Source organism: Dromaius novaehollandiae, chromosome Z, assembly GCF_036370855.1.
Source record: "Dromaius novaehollandiae isolate bDroNov1 chromosome Z, bDroNov1.hap1, whole genome shotgun sequence".
In the NCBI taxonomy this organism is placed as follows: domain Eukaryota; kingdom Metazoa; phylum Chordata; class Aves; order Casuariiformes; family Dromaiidae; genus Dromaius; species Dromaius novaehollandiae.
In genome coordinates this window covers 83,936,138-83,958,932 of record NC_088132.1, presented here as the reverse complement: position 1 = coordinate 83,958,932, position 22,795 = coordinate 83,936,138, and the positions used below count along the sequence as shown (strand labels likewise).

Here is a 22,795-nt window from a genome sequence, read left to right as displayed (position 1 = left end):
GCAGCGATCCTGTTCTCGCTAGATAGAGAAATTTCATGTGAAACAGCAATGACTAAACAAGTGCTTGACAGTTATTAGAAAAAATCTTAAGAAAATAATAGCGAAGGGGTGATATTTGCTGAATAAACCTTCTTTTAAAGGCAGGCTGGATCTGCTTTGGTAGTATGAGCAGGATGTGGCATTTATGTGCCCTGTGACGAGCATATTTGCATTAGCTACTATATAGCCCCACAATGAAAGCAAATATGTTATCTCACCTGTTCTCCCTGTGCCCGTGTATTTGAATGAAAACCACCCGGCAACTGCTGATTGAGCAGCTGCAAAGGTTTATTTTTCTCCAGTAACAGGGAAGAGGCTGCAGCCAAATCTCTCTCCTGTTTTTCTCCTTAACTAACCCAGAAAGTTATTTCTTATTCAAATCTTTGTTTAAGGCCTACTCTGCTTTGGGAAAAACATATTAATGTAATAAAATTATTTCAACTACATTTGGCAAAACTGGCATATGCCTTTAAGTAAGCTGACTTAAACCAGGTCTTGTGGCTCAGTTGTGTTTTTTCCACAAACAAAGAATTAATAGCATTGGTTTTCATCTTGCTAATGCAAGCTAAACTAATGCATATTCACCCTCATTACATGGCTACAAACTTTTCATGCAAATGCACTCAATCTGCTTTATTCTTGCTTAGCTAGGGCCTGTAAGGACTGCAATACAGCGGCCCAACAGCTTATGTGCAATGCCTCAGTTTGCTCTGCCATTGGGGCGCAAGACATGTCACATTACCTCGCAGTTTGGGTCCACTAAGAACACGCTTGTGACAAGTTACGGGGAGCCTTAACACACGTTAGACTGCCTCATGGCCCTCAAAGTTGTTGTCTGTAACAACTAGGATTATTTAATAAAAACAATCAGAAGCGAGTAATGACGAACTGTGCTAACATATCTCAAATGCTTTCCCAGCCTGTTCCTTGAACAAAATATTCTTTCAGAAGAAACTTTCTATATGTCTTAAATACCACCAAATCTCTCTCTTGGCCCTCCAAGTCAAGGAAACAGTCTAAGATCACAAGTATTACTATAAACCTTTTTTAAAGGCTGATTTAAATTAGAACACGGAAAGTAGATGTATGACCGGTGTGAATCTGAAGCACATAGTTTACTTAATTATATAATGTCAACAAGTTAATCAGATAAGACATATTGCAGATTTATTTAACGCAAATGTCTTACGTGCGCATCCTGCTTTCCCCCTCTCGCCCCGCCGCCCCTTCTCTGCCGCCCTCGTGCTCTCCCGTGTTGCTGGGTATCTGCTGACAGGTCGGGGCCTCCTGATCGCCGGTCACCCCTGCTCTGCTTGCTGGGCTCCCCGGATGGCCGTGCCGCTGCCTCCCGTTTCTGCACCTCGATTAGATAGCCAGGCAATAATTAGCTAAGCGTAACAGGAATGAACAAGACTGGTTGGAAACCAATCCCCCCTTCCACCCAAAATGACATTAGAATGAAATGCCCAGATTGATTTATTTATTTATTGCTACCAAGTATCAGGAATTTTGAAAAAAAAAAATACATGTATCTAGAAAGTTGCCTGGGATTAAAAATAAAAAATATATATTTTCCTTGTGAGGATAAAAAAGAATATTTTCAAGGCCAGCAGATAACTACCTTGAGCATTTCTGTCTAGTCAGGAATGCAATCTACAATTGCAAAGTAATTTCAATCACTTTTTTTCCTAAATTGGCTCTATTGTTTTACTTCGAAATGCACCCATTTTTAATAATTCCCTGTGTTGCAACGTTTTAAATATCTGATATGCCTAAAAGTTCAGAAACAAAGCAGGATCACTTTGATGTTGCAAACACTAAATAGCAACACCTAAATTATTATGTGCATATGCATTTATTTATTAATGGTGAGGAAAGCTGTATCATAAGGCCTGCGTTGAACTGCACCGGTTCCTTGCTTTTGACTTGGTCTGCTGTGACTGCCACTTGCTGCAGACTCAGAAGCAGCAGTTAGTAAGTACTGACCAGTCTGAAATGCCCTAATGTCCCTTTTCAATACCTAGGGCTGCTGTGGTGGGAAAATATACTTGCACTGATTTCAGCAGAACTGTCCCATTATCTTCACTTCAGCTGAGATTAGTCAATTTATAACAGCTTAACATACTGCATCCGTGTGGGCTCCTTTTCCCCAAGTCTCCTCTGGGCATTTTCATATTATCCATGGAAACCTTGCATAAACAGAACAAAACGCAGCAGACAAATCTTTCACGCAGGCCTAAGCTGCATCTCTTTTGAGCAAGCCAATCCTTTGTTTCTGTAGAGCTGGCTGAAAATTTGCTTTAACAGTCCCTGGAAACACTTTTATGCAATAAACTCTGAAAAATAGGCTGAAGGAAAGCACTCAGCTTCACGCACAGTTCCCCACTTTTCCTGCAGTGTTAGTTATGGTCTCCTGAGGCATCAGTCAACGCCGTCATTGCAGGATTTTCTGCTGATTTGTCCACTGAGTGAATTACGAGGTTAGGGGAAGAAGCTGCTCTGATGCAGAGGGGGTTTCCTGGAATGGCTGGAAAGGCATAGCCTCACCGTGCCAACACGGGGCTCAGGTCCCTGCTGCTTTGTAGTGTTACAGGTAGTAATTACAGATAGTAATTGCACATAGCATAGTACACAGTACTGCAGGTCAGTGGAGGTAAAGAGCAAAACCGGGGAGCTGTGGCAAAGACGAGGAAAGACCAGGGTTCATCCCAAAACCCTTTTGATGCTGCCAGGCACTTTCTACAGCAGAAAGAAGCAGCCCGAGTATCGTGGCCAAAATCTCTGCTGGAATAAAAGAAAAAAGAAGTATCTACTAATGATATGCAAAGATATGTACCAATAACATCATACAAAGAATGGTATAATTCAGTGGAAAAGTCAGCCAATGGAGTGGGAGAAATGTAGGAGAAAGCCACTGTTCTCTGAACCAATAGCTCAAAATTATTTGCTCTAGTTTGAACAAAAATGATTTGTGTGGATGCGGAGGCACTGATCTGGCAGTCCATGCCCTGCACTACGCAGAGCTGCAGACGAGGTGAGTATAAAGATCCCCTCTAAGGGCCTCCAGCGTCCACAGGAGTCATCTCACGAGGGTGCCTGAGAGTCAGTCGCAGAGGCAGAGGACAGGGATAATTCTGAGATACACCACCACATCCCTATCGAAGCTATGCAGTCCAGCTGTAATCACTTAAAAATCACTAACATAGCTTTGTACAAGGGATTAGCTACTTGGAGTATTTATATATACTCATATATACTTCCGTCCAGAATATCAAATGGAAGACTTTAGCTAGGAGTCATAAAGAAAACTTTTCTTTGCACCAAATGCTCTTCTTTTCTTATTACGTGTAGTACAGAGAGGGCTAAAAAGCTCTGAATGGAATTAATCTGTAAAAGCTGGAAACAGAGTGCTCTTTAATGTGCTGTGTGGGTCCGATCTGTCGGTGGCTGGAAAATAATGTGGAGTTCTGAGAAAGAGGAGAGCTTTATCCCTGATAAAAATTAATCACTCTAACAAGATTTCCATAAAATCATGACCCACTGGAAAAAGCTTCTAGATGTCTTCTGGCTAATTAAGCCCTGAAAAGAAAATGTGTGTTTAAAGAGGCTGTGCAGCCCGGGGCAGAGCAGAGCATCCAGCGCCGGCCTCGGCGGCGTTGGTCCTCGCAGGTCCTTGCTCTCAATGCTGTGCCCTTCCGTTGTTAGAAATTCTGCTCGAGAAAAAAGCATCATTTCTCACCCAAAAGCTAGCACAAATGCGGTAAAAGCAGCCACTCGGGCAGGAGAGTGCTGATGGAGGGAAAAATAAAAGCAAAGTACGAGCCAAGCAGGAAGCTGGGGCTGAAGTCTCCAGCCACGCACACTGCCACGTTGTGCCCTTTGAGATCACCTGGGGTATCTGGGACGCGCTTTGGGCTGGTAGATACAGCGGTGGACCTAACTGGGAAACACGGAGCGGGAGAGTTAGGTGGTACCTACTTTGGTGAAAGAACAGATGATTTGGCCCAAGAGGGACAAATGTGGCCTAAGTGCTTCGAAGCTTTGACAAGAAGTAGCTCTTCATGTTTAAATGGAAGCATATGATGTGAAATAAAGATGCAGCACGGAGGCAATCAATGGCACAAATTCACATCACATTCATCAAGCCTTGTTAGCTCCTGCTCAGCAGTGACCCGGTTGGATCCCAGGTGGCTTCTGCAGAGCCACTTGCGTGTGGTTATCCTGCAGTCCAGGAGAGCTTCTTAGCCTGGGCATTGAAACAAGCTTGAATAGCTGTCCAGTGGTATCGAGAGCAAGAAACGTGCCTTGCATCCAGCGCTGGGGCTGCCGCTTGGCCATCCGTGTTCATCGTTCCCCTGACGGTGCTCTAGATACAACAACCACGGCTTGCTCAAATTTCTCTGCAAGTTTATTTCCCCTCTAACCATATGCATTGCTATGGAAAGGGTATTAATGAGAGGAAAGCAGGCTTTTTCGCATCATTCTCAAGCTCTGTGACAGTTCTGTTTCTCTTTCTTGTTTTCCTAGCTGTTCTGGTTTCCTCCATGGCAGCTGGAATGGTTTGGTCAAACCAAGAGCCTGGCAGAAACAAGTATTTTAAAATATCTTAAAACCCTTCCAAACCTTTTATTAGTTCTTTCACCTCTCTCTTTTCTTCTTCTTTTCATCTGCAGGTTTCACATTTCAGCTTTTTCACTATCAGTGCCTGCAGCACCAGCAATATTCAGGGCTTCACACAGAGGATCCTGTCCTCTTTAGAAAGCTAATATATTTTATTTTACCATGGAAACATTCCTTAGAGTCTTTATAATCGCAGTGAAAGGCTCGCTCCTGCAAGCCATTTCTCATATGTATAGTCCTCCCTGACAGGAGCAGTCCCATGTTTCATCTGAATTAAGAAACAGACCCTTATCTGCTGGCTCTGAAAGATCTCTGTTGTAATGACCCCAGCAGCTAAAATGTCTAAGGACTACGACACGTGCACTGGGGATAAAATGAAGTGCAACACAGCGGGCCACGATCAGGTATATCCTCCAGAGAAACTCCGCTTCTGATTTGACAAGTGAGAAATAATACCTTTCTTTGCTTTCTCCTAATTACATAGGCTTCAGCTCAGTGGTAAGAGCACGTTTCTTGAGGTGCAATAATGAAACTTCAAAAAAAAAAATGCCCAATTTTTTTGTCTTGAACAAATGCTACTTAAACGTCTTCCTCCTTGTTCCATCAGGAGCTGGAGAGAAGAGTAACGGGGAATGAATGGACATCTCAATGCCTGGCCTCCAACTACTGTACCAAATGCTGGATGCAAATTTTCTACTGCAAAATAAGGGACGGGCTCATGGTAGAGCCTAAGCCGCTTTGTTAAGAACTCGTAACTACATATCCAGGGTTTTCTTTTTGTCTCTGTGATGTCTTCGCAATTTTGCAAACCCAATTTTTTGCCAATAAAAGTTTCCTGTTGTTCCTCTTTTGCTCAGATGATCTATTTCTGCGTATTGTATGTTATGAGAAGAGAATACAAATGAATTATGCTTCATTTTGCAGGCAGATAGCTTTTCTTAAAATAAAAGCTAGCACTGAAAAAAATTATTTAGTATCCTCTCACAATGACTATGAGCAGGAAAACAGTAATAAAATATTCATTTTAAAAGTGAATTTCAATTCTCTCTTCTTTTGGTCTTTAATTTTTCTATTTGCAGTCATTAAGGAGCCACATAAATGTTCATAGAAAAGGAATTTAAAGCTCAACACTCAAAATACCTACAACTTGTGAATTTTGAATTGTACATCAAATTATGACAGTTGCCACTCAAAATTAATTGTCTTTGGGTAAGTTTACCTACATGACTTTGCATTACTTTCCCAGAAACAATGAATTTTCAGGAAGAGAAGCTGTATCATGTGATCTGGGCTTAATTACTGAATTTGAAATGCTGAATATCCAAAGCAGTATTTGTAATTGGCAGGCCACAGCAAACACATAGAACAAAACACATTTCACTGCATAAATAACTGGTCAAGCAAATTGGAGAGAACATTGAACTGAGAATACCTGCTTAAAAAAAAATCTTTTCTTGCCCAATTCACACACAGAGGAAAGGACTGGTGGAAACTGGCCGTGCTGGATCTGGGAGTGTTGACGTTGCAGTCAGCAGGACTGAATGAGCCTCGGCATTGCTCTGTCTAGCTGGCTTGCTCAGCACCACATATAGCCAAATTGTAACCGAAATGTTATTCAGCTCAGTCCTAATTTTAGATAAACAGGCACACGCAGAATGATATTAATCTGTAACGCTTTCCTGTCTCGATGAAAATCAGCGGCAAACCTGGTGCTCGTTGTAAACCTGGTGCTCGTTGCAACTAGCAGGACTCACTCTGCGGAGCAATGAGCTGCGGTGGCCAGGCAGCAGGAATAGCCGCGGGAGCCGGGCGCCGCGGTCGGCATGGCTGGGGGCAGGCAGGGCAGCGGCAGAGCTGGCGGGGAGCCGATGGCCCTGGAGGGCCTGTCGTGTCCTTGCTCCCGGTTGTCTATTAGCAGGTACTGACTGGGAAGACGGAGCCACGGCGCCGTTATAGCCGCTCGCTGCGGTTGCATCCTGTGGGTTAGGTGGGCGCTGGGCAGAGCGATGGTGCGGCGGGAGGTCCTGAGGTCCACGGAGCTGCGTCCAGCCCCGTTGTGTCCCCGGCTGCTTCTGTGGCCTCGGTCGAACCCTTCTCTGTGCGCACACCCTGCTCCCCAGCATACATCCAGGACGATCTTGTGCGCCATGCTCACGCGGGGATGTCTAGGTTGTTCAGGCCAGATGCGGCCGCTGGTCCCTCCTGCTCTGTCCTGCTGGAGACAGTCTGACGCAGTGGTGTTCAGGTGCAGCAAAGTCGATGTTCGGCTGTGTAACCCTCACAATTTCACCTTTGCATGAGCAGCCGCCCAGCCCCAAAGCAGAACTCATCCAGGAGAACTTGGGGCATTTCCCCGGGTGCTCTGGAAAGGCTCCCATGTCCGATTTCTGGGAGGTGTCTGCCTGTGCCAGTCCCACTGACGAGGTCCCGGGAGAAGTGGCTGCAGAGGGAAAGCTCTGCGGGTCCCGCTCGACCCCTGCAAGAGGTGAGCAAACAGTGGAGCCAGGACTGATGTCGTGGTCAAAAAACATCATCTGTCCCATTCACCCTAATAAACTATTTATACAGAAGTCTTAGCAAAATAATGTCAGAATTGAGTCATCTTCATTATTAAGCATGTATATATGATGGCTTAAATTGTGGTATGTGTACTGCCGTTTCTTCTTCCTTCTTAACCAACCCCTGTGGAACAAAATACCACGATGCTTGTGGTTACCGAGTGTGCTTTAGTGGGCGAGGCGAGAACTTCAAACAGCCTTCTCCTGCGCCCTGGCCTTTCCCAGAAGTGGGGCTACACGCGGCACGAGAGGGTGAATCATACTTTTTTCCTTTCCTCCTCTCAGCCCCGCCCTGGCGGATGCAGTAGGCAGCCGGTGAGTGATATTTTTGACGGCGATCTAATCCGACTCCCATGATTTCAGTTCTGCTGCACCCGGACCTACCCAGTAGCTAATCTCATTTTACTTCCTGGCATGTTACCGCGCGGTCCCTTCCTGCTTTCGCTGAATGTTTCTTTCGGACGTGGATGTCAGCCTGTGCCAATCTGTGCAGCAAATGTATTATTCTCTGCTGAAGGAGTTTGCACGCTCTCTGACCCGCGTCGTACTCCTGCCAGGAGGAAACCTGCCAGGCCTTTCTCATTCCAGAGCGTGTGGGTGCTCTTAGTGAGAGCGGTGCAACGTCCTTACACCCCTGGTCTGGGATTCAGACCCATCCTTTAACATCTTGCAAGCACCTACATGACAATGCTCCAAATTTCTGAGCTCAAGGACCTACTCGAGTAGATCGCGTCTGCTCACCACTTCCGTCCATGTGGGAGGACCTCAGCTGTACACACAGTTAATACATGCATCACTGTCCATATATATTCTTTGACCACATTTTCACCACGAACAACAGAGCACCAAAGTCAGGAGGTCATGAACTGTGTATTGAGATGTACTGTGCATTTGAATCCTCGCTTCCTTGTCCTCTTTGGTGTTCCCTTTGGTAGGCACCATATTTACATTAAAGAGGCTTCCTGAGATGGCCTCAGAGGTTGGGGTCTTGTTTCCAAAGTGTTGCTGGGGGGCATGAGTGCAACGTTACTCCAGCACGGATCAGTGTAATGCAAACAGCAGACTTACTTAGCGGTTACCATTTCAGTGTCCTTGCACACCAGCGAGGCTTTCTGCAGACACAAGTATGAGTTAGGTCCAAAAAGAGAGCTGAGTGCACAACACTGAGCGAAGTCCAGACCCGCAGGAAGGCAGTAGGTAGGAAGAGGTAACCCTGACCCAGGGTAAACTGGGTACCGTTCTGCTTACAGACTCATGTCGCAAAGGGATGGACACGCGACGGATGGACAGAGAGATCAGGCAACACCAGCTCCGTGTGTGGCCGAGAAGCCGTGCCGCTGGCTGTGAGATCTTCGCATCCTGCCAGGAGCCCATCGTTCTGTGACTCGGGAGCTGATGCAAAGCCCATACCTCCGCGCGATCAGGTGTCTGTGCGTCCTTCGCACAACTAAACACTGGTTTTCCATCTGTGATTGCTGACCTCCTGGGAGTCCATACACTACTTCTACGGGACCACGAAGAAAAACCAGCCATGGGGGATGCAGAAAGTAACGAAACAATCTGTTCCCCGAAGGAGAGTTGGATCCGACAGACTGGATTCATCCTGTCAAGGGAACCCGATAGCTCATCCTGTCTTTGTCCCCTGAGCCTTACATCAGACCACAACCAAACCTCTCTGTGCACGTCCTTTAGCAAGCTAAAATAAAATTACATTACAAACTGCACAGTTATTATTCAGAATTACTCACATTGATTACCCAGTTGTACCGTATTTTATAATGCAATTATTTTAGTAAATGTATTACAGTGGGAAAGACTATGAATTTGTAATTGAAGAGAGATAACTACTTCAGTGAAACCATTAAAATAATAGATGACTTTTGGAGAGATAATAGTTTTGCCGATACAATGAATGTCTGAAGGAGCTGTTCTAGCTCTGCGTAGCTCCTAGCACCGTGGGATGCTGGATGCGACTTGGGTTTCTTAACCACCGACTAGACTAAATGATAACCTACATGATATAATCATATTGAGTACATTATTAGTATCAAAATTCATTGTATAAAGCAAAGATTATTATCTTTTATAATTTTTAAGGCGCACACTGAATTAAGAAACTACCAACTGCTCTAATAACATCAAGTTATTTTAACTACATTGTGAAATGTTATCTGGAGCACATGGAAAGAACGGGTTGAGGATGCAAACAGGGGCTGGCATTTTTGTCTAAAAAAATAAAGCTAATTAAAGTGAGGCTGTATAACAGGAATATGCATGATACTGTTTACAAGAAGAAGAAACGCGACTCTTTGAAGTCGCGCTTCCCAGCTCCGCCAGCTATTCCCAGTGTCTCGTCTGCTTCCCCAAGCCAGGGCGGAGGTTGTGCTTGCTTCAGCGCTGAGCAGACAGCACAGTCTGTGCCCTGCGGGGAACCGTCCAGATTATTTTCAACTGCAACTTTTTAACTGCAATTCAGCTGTAGCGGAGCAGAACTGGTTTCATGCTATTTCTATCTAACCAACTTTTTCCCATCTACCCCTCCATGTTCCCTTGAAAATCCAGACACGCGTTTCAGGCAATGAGCTTTGCACAGCTTCCCAGTAATTATTCATGTCAATACTCTGCAGATTTTCTTGATATCCAGCCGATCTCTTTCTACTACCTCATTTCATCCTATTACTTCACAATATATCCCCATGCGCTTTCCCACGCTAAATAATTCCTCTGCATCCCTGGTGCCCACAAACTTCATCCCTCTCTAGATATTCACTTGCCCCTTGGTAATTGCTAAACCAGCCCATGCATATTTAATGCCAAACCTTTCCTCTTAAGAGAGTGTCTTCATGTATTTCATTGCTTTTTCTCCCCTCGCCGGCTGCCGGAGAGGTTTCGCGTGTGAAACGGCCGCGGGGACGGCGAAGGAGCAGGAGCCCTGCTTAACTGCACCGAGCTGCAGGGTTAGAGCACCTTTTTGGCTTGCATTATTTAGTGAGTTTATCTCAAATTCGAAAGCAGCTTTAGGCAAAATAGCGGGTTTGGAAGCACGCATGGATCTGGGGTAAACCTGGTGCCCCCGAGCTGCTGCAGGGGAGAGCATCGCTGGGCCCCCAGCAGCCTGCGAAAGGCGCTGCTAAGGCAGGCAGGGCTGGAGGGAAAATGAGCTGCACTCGTTATTTCAGGAGTAACGTCCAGGGTAAACAACATCCCGTTGCCTTTCCGTTAAACACCGCCTGCTGCTCCTGAGGCCGTTGCTACGCAGAAGCGATGAGCATCTTTCTTGCAAGTATTGATCATTTTAGCATCGAGGAGCTGGCAAGCGATTTGCATGCTCCGAATCAGCGCGGTGGCACCGACGCAGGTTCCTGCTGTCACATTTTGCAGAAGCGCAGAGGAACTGCGCAGCCCCGGCGGGTCTAGCAGTGCCCGTGGCAGGTTTTGGGCGAGGACGTGCCCCGACCAGCAGCGCTCGCCCGGGAGCAGGCTCTTCCCCGGGAACAGAGGCACAGGGAGCTCCTCAAGTCTATGACGAAAGACCTGGTTCTTTTTTGCATTTCTTTCCCCAAAGAAGAGCCCCCACCACACTGGCACGGCCGCATGCACACATTAGCTGTCTGCACAAGCTGGATCCACATCTAAATACAAATCCTCGTTTTGCACACCCCAAACTCATGGGCACAAGGGCTGTGCGTGCGTTTTTCCGGGAATACTTGCTCTCTCATGCAAAAACATGACCCTCGTGGTTTTGGCTATGAGCTGCCAATGAGCAGAGAAGTCGTTTTCTTTAGTGAAAGACTGCTATCAGCGCCTGCTTGGTGTATTGAGACAAATAAACACATTTGGAGACAGTCGGTGCCCATTTCCAGCTCGATCAGGATTCATGCTGCAAAATGCAAAGGTTGTGGAAACGAGCGGCCAGTTTAAATAGAATTAATGCAATTACTGTAAGCAATTAAAAGCGTCAGAGCTTTTGCAGGCAGTGGACGTGGTGAAATGCGGCAGGTGCACGTGCAGCGTGCAGTTAGCTTTGTTCAAACACATGCACAGTCTGTGGCTGTGACAAACGAGCCGCTGCTGTTTTGCAGGCAGCAAGCCTGGCAAGCTAAACATTGCTCTTTCCAAGGTATGGAGAAGTCTTGAATGAAATTATGTATTAAAATACTAGCCACTGAGTCACAGAGAAGACGAAATTGAATGGAAGAGCCTGGCGCTCCCGGGGGCCTGCAAGGCTCCCTTAGAGACGCTGCAAGGATTTAGCCTGGCCATAAATTAGCAGGGAGGTTTGAACTGCTGAAGCCTTTTCTACATCATGACTAGAGGATGCTAGAAACTCAGGATGAATAAGGAAAAAGAAAGGGGCACAGTGCAGCCGGGTGATATTAATAAAGGTCTTCTGCCAGCTGCCAGATTTCAGCTTTACTGCACTGGAGCGCAAAGCGCAAGGCCAGGGATGGGTGAACCCCGATGAATCCAGGGATGTTTCTGCCCGACAGTCCCTGAAGGACCCTGCTGCAGTCCCATGCAAAGACAAGGCTAAGTGAAAGTGCCCAAAACCTCATTAACGGCCTTGAATGGAAGGCAGGAGCCCTTTAATTTGGGGATTTTTTAGATTTAATTCCTTGCACTGCATGAAAAATCTTTTGAAGGAAGAAAATAAACGAACGATGTAGCCCGCCCGAGCAGAGCCCGCTTGTCTGGGAGGCAGTAGCAGGGATGCATGACGCTTTGCCCTTATATATAGTTTTGGATTATAATCCTTTTGTAATATAGTAACTACAACTTTGCATTGCCTCCATAGCGGGATACAGGATGGCTTTGAAGGTGGCGCTCATCGCAGAGGCTCGCCGCTGCCTGCTGTTTATTCACCTATACGCAAATAGCATTAGCGTGCAAGCAGGAAAGCGGCACGGCGTGGGCTTTTTAACCACATTTTGCTTTCTGGCACAGCACAGGCGTCCGTGAGCGCAAGCTCGGCCAGCACCTCGGAGGGCTCCCGGCAAGCGGCACGGCAAGCGGCCGCCGGGTCCGTGCAATAACCTTATCCGTGGAGCTGCTCCAAAAAGCACGTAAAACCCCGGATTTGGGGAACAATGTTGCCCTGGCAACCAAGAAAAAGCTGCTTTTGCAGAGGGGAGCTTCCAATACCATCACGTGTGGGTGAGGACTGAATGCGGTCTACACTAAAGCGATGTACAGTGATATATTTTAAGTTGCAGATGCACAACCTGAGGATGATGAGGCCTGACTGTGAAAGGGGATGGGTCTTTCTGCAGGGGAAAAAAAAAAGCAGAGTGGCTGGCCCCATTAAACCCTAGCCATTAAAAAACTGCAATAGCTCACAAAATTAATACCTCAACTGCTCTCTGTTTCTTTGCATTGAGAAGATTACGAAAGCAAGAAGTTGGACGTGGCTGTTTCTGCCCACGGCGGAGGGGTGTCTTTGCCCTAGGAGCCCCCTGCAAAGGTGCCGTAGCTGCACCCTCACCCCAGCAGCGGCACAGGAGCCAGCATCGTCCACGTCCCTCCTCCTTCACCGGTGGCTTCCAGGTGGAGATGCTGAGACTGCGCAGGGTCACACATAGGCGACACGTGAGCACTTTCGCACGGTGAGGAGCTAATGCGAGGGGAACCGAGGCCAAAGCAAAATATTCATGAGCTCCCAGCAAGCTGCCGAGGGCCTTGAAAGCCCTCGCAGCTGCAGCTGGGCTCTCCCAGGGCGGCAGCGCCGGCGGGAGGAGGAAGAAAGGGGACGAGGCCGGAGAAGCGGCTCCAGGCGGGCTTTGGCCCCGCGGGAGCTCCCGGGTGCTCTTTGCACAGCGGAGCCCTGCTGCAGCTGCAGCTCCCGCTCCCCCGCCATCGCCCCGGTTTGCTCGTCAAGCAAAGTCACAGTGCAAGCAGATGGCACGCTGCAGGGCTGGTGGATGAAGGGGATGTTTTCCATGCTCCGTGCACAGTCCACAGCGGATGGCGTCCAGGATGCACGTACATGCGCGAGGAGAGCGCACAGAATTGCACGACGAGCTATTTGCCCGGCTGCCCATGCTACGCTGCATGGCAAACTCCCGTGCGGCATCCACAGCCACACCAACACGCAAAGCAGGGCGTTAGCAGGGGCGCGAGAAACCATGAGTGCCAGAAAAACAGTATTTGTGATGCAAAATCTGATCACTATAATTTCCTGATTTGAAAAGAAGCAGCGTGGAAATGTAGCTCCAGCAACAAGCAATCGCTGACCTTTTTGCAGTTGGCTAATACATTTACGCAGAGTTTGCTGGCTTGAATTCCAGCTGAACAAAGCCGTGCTGCTCAAACGACTAATTCCTCCACCATAACGAGTCCCATCCATTTTTTGTCATTAATAGAGGAGTTTTGCCCCTAAAAGAACTGATTTCCTGAGTAACACTTATATTCCTGAAAATAAGTCATATGTGGCCATTAAATTGAATGCATTCAATTCAATAAAAATGACCGATGGCCTTTTGGTGATTTCTGATCACGAGGTCAGACTTCGATATTTTGGCACAGATTTTAAAACCCGCCGTATTCACTTTTTGCATGGATGCACGCACTCAGCAGCAACTGCACGTACAGGCTCTGCACTCAAAACTGCGCCCGCTTGCACGTTTAAGTCTGGTTTTTGTTTTAAAAGTAGATAAAAAAGTCACCCTAGTTCCCTAATTCCCCTACGATTTCAGTCAAATTGGCCAGGAAATGACAGATTTGTAAGTGAATTGCACTCCCGTTGGTTGAGTGAGAGTCCTCCCAGTTACACCAGTTGCTCCCAGCGTGGAAGCCTGGGGCCCCCGTGCCCCCACGCACTGCAGCCTGCATCTTGTGCAGCCGGGTCCAGCTCTGCAGCGCCCGACAAGGAGAAACATATTTAAACGACATCAGAAAAAAAGGCAGCCAAATTTCCCACAGTCGGACGGCTTCAGGAACGGGAATTTTTGGGGAAAAGCTTCTGAGATTGAGGACAAAATCATGATTCAGGGTTGTCTTCACTACTTTCGGAGGAAGGCATTGCATTTTAGAAAAACCATGCGTGTCGGATATGCTCGTGTGCACGCCAAAGCTTGGGAACTGGGCAGAACCAGAGAATAACTGAAGTCGGAAGGGACTTCTGAAAATCATCCAGTCCAGCTCCCTGAACCTAAAACCTAGAAACACGAATCCATCCTGCTTTTTTTTCCCTTGCTAGCCACTCCTTTGCGCTTGGCCTGTGGCTTTGCTCTCCGACGAGCAGCTCCTGCAATATGGACCTCCCGGCAAGGCGCAAGTCTGGGAGCCCCCAGAGCCTCCCGACACCTCGTGCTGCCTCCTGCCCCAGCGGCTCCTCCGGTGCATGTGCACGGCGGGGAGAAGGCACCACAGCGGGGAGCCCCTGCCCAAAGACCTTAAGTGGAGAGAAACCATTAATAAAGTCACTTGCTAATTGTCTATGCCCGGGAACGTAACGTGCTCACGCCCTATGCGCTTATCAGCACCGACTCTGCCTGCTTTGACCTGAAAGACTCGTCCTGCTGGGCGGGAAGCGAAGGGCCCCGGGCTGCTCCTCTGCAACCCGCCGCATCGCGGCTGGGCAAGGGCTCGCCCCAGTATTGCTCAAAAGCAGAGCGGTTTTAATGTGGGAGAGTCGCATTTGCGGTGTCTTCCTACACGGCAGTATAGATGCAAAGGTTGAACGTGATAAATCAGGGCATCAATTTTAGCACAGCGTTTCCTTGCTTATGTTTCGCAGATAAGAAACTACATATTAGTCCAAATTAATAAACCAAGTAATATTCAAGCATGCCGTTATGAGGCAAAATAAATCAACTTACTAGGGATTTAACTCAAGCTTAGTTCTCCCTCAGCCTTGTGCCGCTCTCCAGCTTCCAAGCAATAATTTATTCTGCGGGTATAAAATATTAAAGGCAGCACATGCAGCAGTGCCCTATTTTTCAAAGCCTTGAGTCTAACACGTCCCAACTCCTGCAGAGCTGCTGAGCTCCCCGGCGGGCGGCCGAGGGCACCCGGCCTCCCCGGCCTCCGGGCTGCTGCAGTGCCAGGAGCACTCCGGGGCGGGAGTGCTCTGGGTCGGGATCACTCTGGGTTGGGATTGCCCCAGGTTGGGATTGCTCCAGGTCGAGATCGCTCCGGGTCGAGATTGCTCCAGGTTGGGATTGTTCTGGGTCGAGATCGCTCCGGTTTGGGATTGCTCTGGGTCGAGATCGCTCCGGTTTGGGATTGCTCCAGGTTGGGATTGCTCTGGGTCGGGATTGCTCCAGGTTGGGATTGCTCTGGGTCAAGATTGCTCTGGGTTGGGATTGCTCCAGGTCAGAATTGCTCTGTGTCGGGATCACTCTGTGCCAGGATTGCTGTGGGTTGGGATTGCTCCAGGTCAGAATTGCTCTGTGTCGGGATCACTCTGTGCCAGGATTGCTGTGGGTTGGGATTGCTCCAGATTGGGATTGCTCCAGTTCGGGATCACGCTGGGTCAGGATCACGCTGGGTCGGGATTATTCAGGGTTGGGATCACTCTGGGTTGGGATTGCTCTGGGTTGGGATTGCCGTGGGTCAGGATCGCTGCAGGTCAGGATTGCTCTGGATCAGGATTGCCCTGGGTCAGGATCACTCTGAGCTGGGATTGCTCAGGGGTGGGATCACTCTGGGACGGGATTGCTCTGGGTCAGGTTTGCTGTGGGTTGGGATTGCTCTGGGTCAGGTTTGCTGTGGGTTGGGATTGCTCCAGGTCAGTATTGCTTTGGTTGGGATTGCTCTGGGTCGGGATCACTCTGGGTCAGGATTGCTCCGGGTTGTTATTTCTCTGGGTCGAGATCTCTCCGGGTTGGGATCACTCTGCTTCAGCCTGCCAACAGCTGGGCAGCAGCAGCTCCTGCCTCCCGTTCCCCTGCCTCTAAAGAAATACATTTTTTGGAGGTGTCTCACCGCCACGCCAGTACAGCAAGCGTTTCTGCTGATTCTTTGTTCCCAGCGGCTCATCGATATATATTTTGCAGCAAGGAGAGAAGAGTGAAGCACCCTCCTCCCTAGTGCCGGGCGCTTCCCTCCACAGTGGAGACGCATCAAGCCCTGCTGTGCTCGTCGGCGAGGAGGATTTTAAGCGCTGCATCAGAGAGCTGGGCAAAGAAGTGACTCTGCTCTCCTGCAGGCTCCTGTGTCTGCCCGAATCCCAGATGATGCCACCCCTCGCGTGGCTCCCTCCCGCCCCGGCTTCGCCAGCCCCCGGCATCAGGCCGTCTCCGCCGCCCCGTAAGGCTTCTGGCATTGCGCGCTTTGCCGTAGGGGCAGTTCATTATTCCTTACCTCCTTGCTTTTTATCTTGTAAAATACCTTAAAGCTGTAATTCTGCAGTCTCTAAAATCTGCCACTTGTTAACACCCCCCCACCATTTCTCAGCTCATGTTTATAATCATTAATTAATTAATTAATATTCGCAACCCAGCAGTGTTTTCCTGGCATTATCAATAAACCCCGGGAGCTCCTGAAGAGCGCACGGAGAAGCAGGCGGGGCGGCCGATCAGCCGGGTGCGTGGGAGCCGCCCTGCCGTGCATCTCCCCCCCGCCGGTGCCGTCCCCGCGAGCTGCCAAGCCCGACACTCACCCGCCGCTTGCCCGGGGCTTCCGAGACCTTCTCGTCTCCATCCCGAGGCCAACGCGCTGCTCGCCTGAGGACTAATGCTGCTGCCAATCCTTTACATGGATGAAGAACAGCCTTTAGCTCCAAAATCAAAACACTGCGTTTCAACAATTTGTGTTAATCTCCCAAACGGTCGTCCTTTCCTCAGGCGAAGCCGGCTGCAGATGACGGCCGCATGCAGTTATGTGTTTTCCGCGAGAAGGATCTCTTTAATTAGCCGGTTCACAAGAAAGAGGAGCTCATGCGGTATCTCTTAGGGACATTCTGACATTTCTTGAGGATTAGCAACACCTTAATTATTTAAAACTTGCCATTTACTCTGTGTCCTACATCTCCTGAGTCAATTAAAACACAGAGAGATGTTGACAAGGGCATTTAAAGCTGCTACTGCACATCATGTCACCAAAGATTATCACAGGCAAGCTCTCCGAGCCGAGCTAAGGCGTGTCTGGAGATGCCACGCTCCAGGAGATAGCAGGTGGGAGGCCGACCCGAACCCTGGCTCCGAACCCAGGTCCAACCCAAGAGCTGGGGAAATTCTGTAAGGACTCGCATAGTCTCAGCTCTCCAACGCAAGGAGAGCATCCAACAAGCAGGTCTGGTATCGCCCTAATCCCAGGACCATGCTGGTGCACAGGGGCGGGTAGCAGGTAGGGAAAATGTCAGTTTAATCTAAGGAGGGGAGAAAAGCACATTTGGGGGTGTTTTTGGAAAATAACTTCCATGTTGGGAAGCACTGGGACAGGACACCTAGACAGGCTTGGGGACCTTGGGGGCTTCTGAGAAGAGCTTGGGTAAGCGTGGTGCAATGGTCCAAGGTCCTTCCCCAGCGCCCTGCGGCCCCAGTCCCGGCACAGGCACAGGAACAGCTAGACTCAGCCTCGGCACTGACGAGGCCCTTGACGCCCGCTCTAGCTCGTTTAACGCTAGCTGAGCTATTCTACCCCGTTGCACGGCGTGTGTTTTCAGCAATACCTTGTGATCCTCTGAAAATGGCCATAAAGAAGTTATTTCCCTGGAGAATCCTTATTTTGCTTCCTATCACTGCAAATTTGGTCTACAACTTGTGCAGAGCTAGGATATGAAGAAGAATTACTCAGGACTTATACTTTTTAGCTGCTACAGAAACATAAAACATTTAAAATTAGATTAGTTAAGGCGTTAGCAAGACTTACAGGAGGGAATGATCCCACACCATGGAGGAACAAGGCAGACGATCAGGCACTGTAGGCATTTTTCATCTCTCCACCTGGATATTTGGATTCACACAAAGAATTAGGACAGAAAAAACCTGATCACTTAAAAATTTTTCAGAGATGTTTAAGCGTGAAAATTTAATCACCAGCATGGTGTGTGTGTGTGTGGGGGGGGGGGAAATGTGATCAAAAAATTGAAAACCTCATGAAATTAGGCATGCCATGTCCTGTCCCATGATGAATTTCCGTGAGGAAAGGGTGCAATGGGTATACGAGGGGATTCAGGCCGTTCTGCTGAACAGAACCGGCGTGAGTGGCGCCCGGAGCCGGCAGTCATTTTCGATCATTTTCCTTTTGTTCTGACTCCTGAAAACTTACTGCTAATTTCCATCACCACTGTGCTTGATCTCGCTTGTAAATCCTGATTAGAAGTTTCACTGAACAGTGCAAGCTACACTCTGCAGGCTAAAAGCTCTGTGGTCTCATTTAACCTCTTCCCCAAATATAAATGAATAATTGATTTTGTCTTCCTTCACAGGCTGTTTAGGCTTCATTTTAATATTGATCCACATGTCTCTCCCCTGCGCTCGCATGCCTTCCTTGTGACACCACCTGGTAATGTGTACTGCGGTTGCAGCCGCCTCGTATCGATTTCCTTTGCTCCAAGCTGTGGGCCAGGATTGAGAAAAGCCAGCTAATCACATCTGTCGGGGATTTTTATTGTGCTTATTATGCCTTTATTACTCCCAAACTATGCCTCATCTTCCCGCTCCAAATCTTTTCTCCAGACCTCGGCAGGGAGGAGCGATGCCGCTGGCCCCCAAGGGCCGGTCCCGCTTCCTCAGCTGGGCCCCAAGGTGCTCACGGGGAGCTGGGCAGGAGCCCACCTCTACGTCCCCACTCAAATGCAGGAATAAACTGCCACATCCGCAAAAGCACTGGGTTCCCAGCAACTTTCTCTGCCCTTTGGGGTTCTCAGCCTCGATAACAAGGCATTTTTCATCCGTGGCAGAAAGTGAGAAAATACAGACAGCTGCTACCCTCATGTCACCGTGCCCCTTGCACTGGACTGAGGACCTCAGGGAGCGTAGCAGGAGTCAGATAAGGAAGAGATGCATCACAGTGTTTTCATGCCTTTTGTTCATCTAAAAATAAAATGAGATGAGAGTGGAGATATGATGAGATGATGGCTTGGAAAGAGGGAATCAACATCCTCGAGGTCAGAAAAGTCAGGAGTAGAAGGAGAGACAAGCACGACGGCGAGGGTGTAACGGCCAAGGAGACATCAAAGACAACGTGAACATGGGAGCTAGACGGTGTCAGGCAGCAGAAAAGAGAAAAGGCGTACAGAAAAACATCTAATGTGCAACAAAACAATAAGGAGGTGACTAGAAAGGACAAAAGAGAAAGAATAAAAAACATGACTGGTTTGTCCTTTCTTGCAGCTTAGGAAGTTGCACAGAAAAGCACCTCTCACCAGGGCTCTTTTTGGGGTTGCTTAGCTCAGAACTGGCTGTTCTGAAGAGAAGCAGATTCATATTGGCAGATCTCAAGCCAAATAGTCCAAACCCTTGGAGCCATAGGTCCTAAATAAAAGACCATGCTAAGACACAGTGTCACAGCTTGGAAAAGGTTATCATCTATCAACACATCAGTGACAAAACCAGCAATAAAAGAAGCAACAAATACTTTTGCAGTGATTAGCCTTGGTAGGCTTTCCTTTTTAGGTCTCCTGTTATTTCTTTAGAGCTCAAATCTGCTCTGAAGTTCTTGAGCACTTTCGAAATAGCTGGAGAACGTTTTAAGGCTACAGGACCTGACTATTTGCATGAGCAGACTCAGCACAGTAAATGCAATTCCAGATAAAAATAAAATACATGAGTGATGTGGCAACTGCTGTTATTGCGTAGGAATACTTGTGTGATTTTTGGGGGCTGACAGGTCAGAACAAGTGGCAAAGAGGCTTCTTGGCTGCTTTCAAGGGCGACTCTGGCCTATGAAAGTTCCTTAAATAACTAAATGCAGGAATTCGTCCAAGAGCATGATTCCTTCAGTTGAAAGATGAGGCCGTAGGATGAGGCTCCCTGACGGCTCTGCAGGTTATAATTGCAACTTGCGTGAGATGAGAGGATCATGGAGCGAGGGAGGAGATTTTTTGTGTTGAAATGCATTTGAGGGCACGTGTGGGCATGATGAGGCAGCTAGGCGTATCTGACTGGAAGAACTTGTTAAATTCTGCTTTTACAGCCTCCTCTCTTCCTCTCTCTCTCATGGCCTTTTGGCTTGCCTCTCCAACCTCCTGCTCCTCTTTTCCACGCAAGAAATCAAAGGAGCATAGTTATTTCCCCCTTATGTGCAGAATTACAAGGACTAACTAGATATCACAGTGTAACGCATCCCACGGTTTTTTAGCCTACTTTGTGGCTTTCGAGGCATTAGGGGGATATGTGGGAAAAAAATTAACAGCAGGGTAACATCATGTCTAACCTCAAGAAGACAGAGGTTACTCTGAGCAGTCTTATGGGCTGCCAATACTGCCTCGGATGGGCACTCAGTGCTGCGGAGGGATCCATTTGCCTGGGAAAACGTCCCAGCCCACGAGGGCGCATGCTCAAAATGAAAGTGGTGAAGAACTGCTGCTGTCACCACCGATAACAAGGGACAATCACTATTGCGAGGCACAAAGTAACGTAACGGGAATATTAGCTCACCTGCGGGAACATTATCTCAGCCGCGAGCTACCCGACCTGGTCCCTGGGATATGGAGCTGCAGCGTCCGGACGATCGGGCTTTCATTCTGCTCTGCTGAAACGCTCAGCTGCTTCCATGTGCTGGGACAGACGCAGGCTGCTCCTCTCTGAAACAGAATTGCTATTAACTCCCTGGGATTTTTTTTTCCTTGAGAAAAACGCAGGATCTGATCCCAAGCAGCTTAAAGTAGATGTTTTTATTGCCTGTTTTTCTATGAAACACAGTCAGCTGAGCGTTTGCAAAAGCCTGTACTATTTCTAAAATGGGCACACTGAAAAACAGACTTTTTCCTAGAGGGAAAGGTCCGGTAAGCCTGGTCTATCACAACGTCATTTATGTGTCTGTACCGGTGCTGCTGCTCTGCCTGTTGCGGCTGGAGGAGGAGGGAAGCAGCCAGGACCCCAGAATCCCCCAGGCAAGCGATTTGAAGCAAATTTATTATTTTTTAATTGCATTTTGCTTTTTTGACGCAGGCATGCTTGAAGCGTAGCGAGCCGCTGGTGCCGGCCGGGTGGCTCCTCGCAGGGGTGACACTTCCAGCTTTCCTCTAGGTGTCACCAGCCACCGCGGCTGCCACCAGGCCGGGAATTTGGGCCGGGCTCAGAGCCCAGCGCAGGTGTAGCAGCCGCAGGGGAGCAGGGCATTGCAAGCAAAAGCACTGAGAAGCAATTAGCAACCGGTCTGCTGCTGAGCAAGTGACCCGTGCGGATTTTGGTCCTGGATACTGCAAATTTTCTCCATGCAGCAACCCCCGCTATTCTCCCTGCTAGATCCCCACTACTTTCAGATTTGGGGAGGAGCAATATGCTGTCTCCATTTATCCTGAACCCGTCCTGTTTGTCCAAACTAGTGACACCTAAAATCCACGAAGGTCCTACCTGCCTTTGCATGCACCTGCTTTAGGAGGGCTGCCGAGAAGGTCCCTCCTAACAAAGTGGGTAACTTTCGGTTATGAAGAGATTTGTTATTCCTATGGGTAGCAAAATCACAATGCAAAAACTGTTTCCAGCAGTGCAGTCATCAGAAACTAACTCAAAGTAACAAATATTGGCTTTCCTTCAAAGGCTACAATCAAACCCATAACACTTATTCCTGTGAAGGCTGTTTGGGATTAGGGTGTGGGTTAGATTTTCCGTTTGCTTATATTTGCATTGTTAGGTAAAGATTAAATATCTAAACATTTCAAATGTGATTGCAATCAGAACCCGCAGTAAAGCTCAGGAAATTGCCTTTTGTCTCCTGGGCTCCACAAAGCTCACCTGCACCGCGAGGGCTTGCTCGCAGAAGAAAAAAGGCGCAGGACTATTTCCAAAGCAAGTGTAACTACTAAATAATCCTGCATTGAGTCCCCTTGAGATCCTACCGAGCTTGCTGATGGCTCTGATGCTTCTTAGCTGGTGGAGATCTCGACAGAAGCTGCTGCGGTAGACGTGTGTATGGGCATCTAACGTGACAGAGGTTCAACAGAACAGCACTGTACAGAGACAGAACAGTATAGGTTAGTCATTATTAAGGTAATGTTAACAAGATGAAACTATTTATTTGTTAAACATTGGAAGACAGGGGAAAAAAGTGCATTTCCTTGAAAGGGACCTTGCTACTCTCTCCTGTTCATCCTTTGTGCTCGGTCTGCGGTGCTGAGCCCTTCTCTGCAGCCTGGGAGTAGTGGGCACAAGCAGCACTGAGCGCTGCTGCGCACGTGCACGAAGGCATGAGATCTCCAAAACTTGCTTAAGAATTAGTAAAACCCAAGTTTCAACAGATTTATATGCTTTTACATGTCGCAACAAATCGCTACCCTTCGTCTCCGTTGCGTCCTGCCACCCCTGCTTGTCCCCGTTGCGAGAAATGAGGCTCGGGAGCTGCCGGTGGGAACAACCCCGCTGTCCCCAGGGTCAGGGCTGCCCCCGGCCAAGCGGCATGTGCATGATGCACCATGCCAGGCCTGGAAAAGGTAAATGGCCCCAAGCCCCAACGGCATGCCATCAAGCAAA

At 48.3% G+C, this 22,795-nt stretch overlaps 1 long non-coding RNA gene across 1 annotated transcript; it reads right to left on the bottom strand.

The window, feature by feature from the left end:
- Positions 1–1,502: 1,502 nt before the first annotated feature.
- LOC135324789 (uncharacterized) lies at positions 1,503–21,252 on the bottom strand. The gene is made up of 4 exons (XR_010386051.1): positions 20,762–21,252; positions 18,030–18,103; positions 16,819–16,907; positions 1,503–16,333 (listed from the first exon to the last, which is right to left on the bottom strand). It is a non-coding gene; the product is annotated as an uncharacterized LOC135324789 (long non-coding RNA).
- Between the last annotated feature and the right edge of the window lie 1,543 nt (positions 21,253–22,795).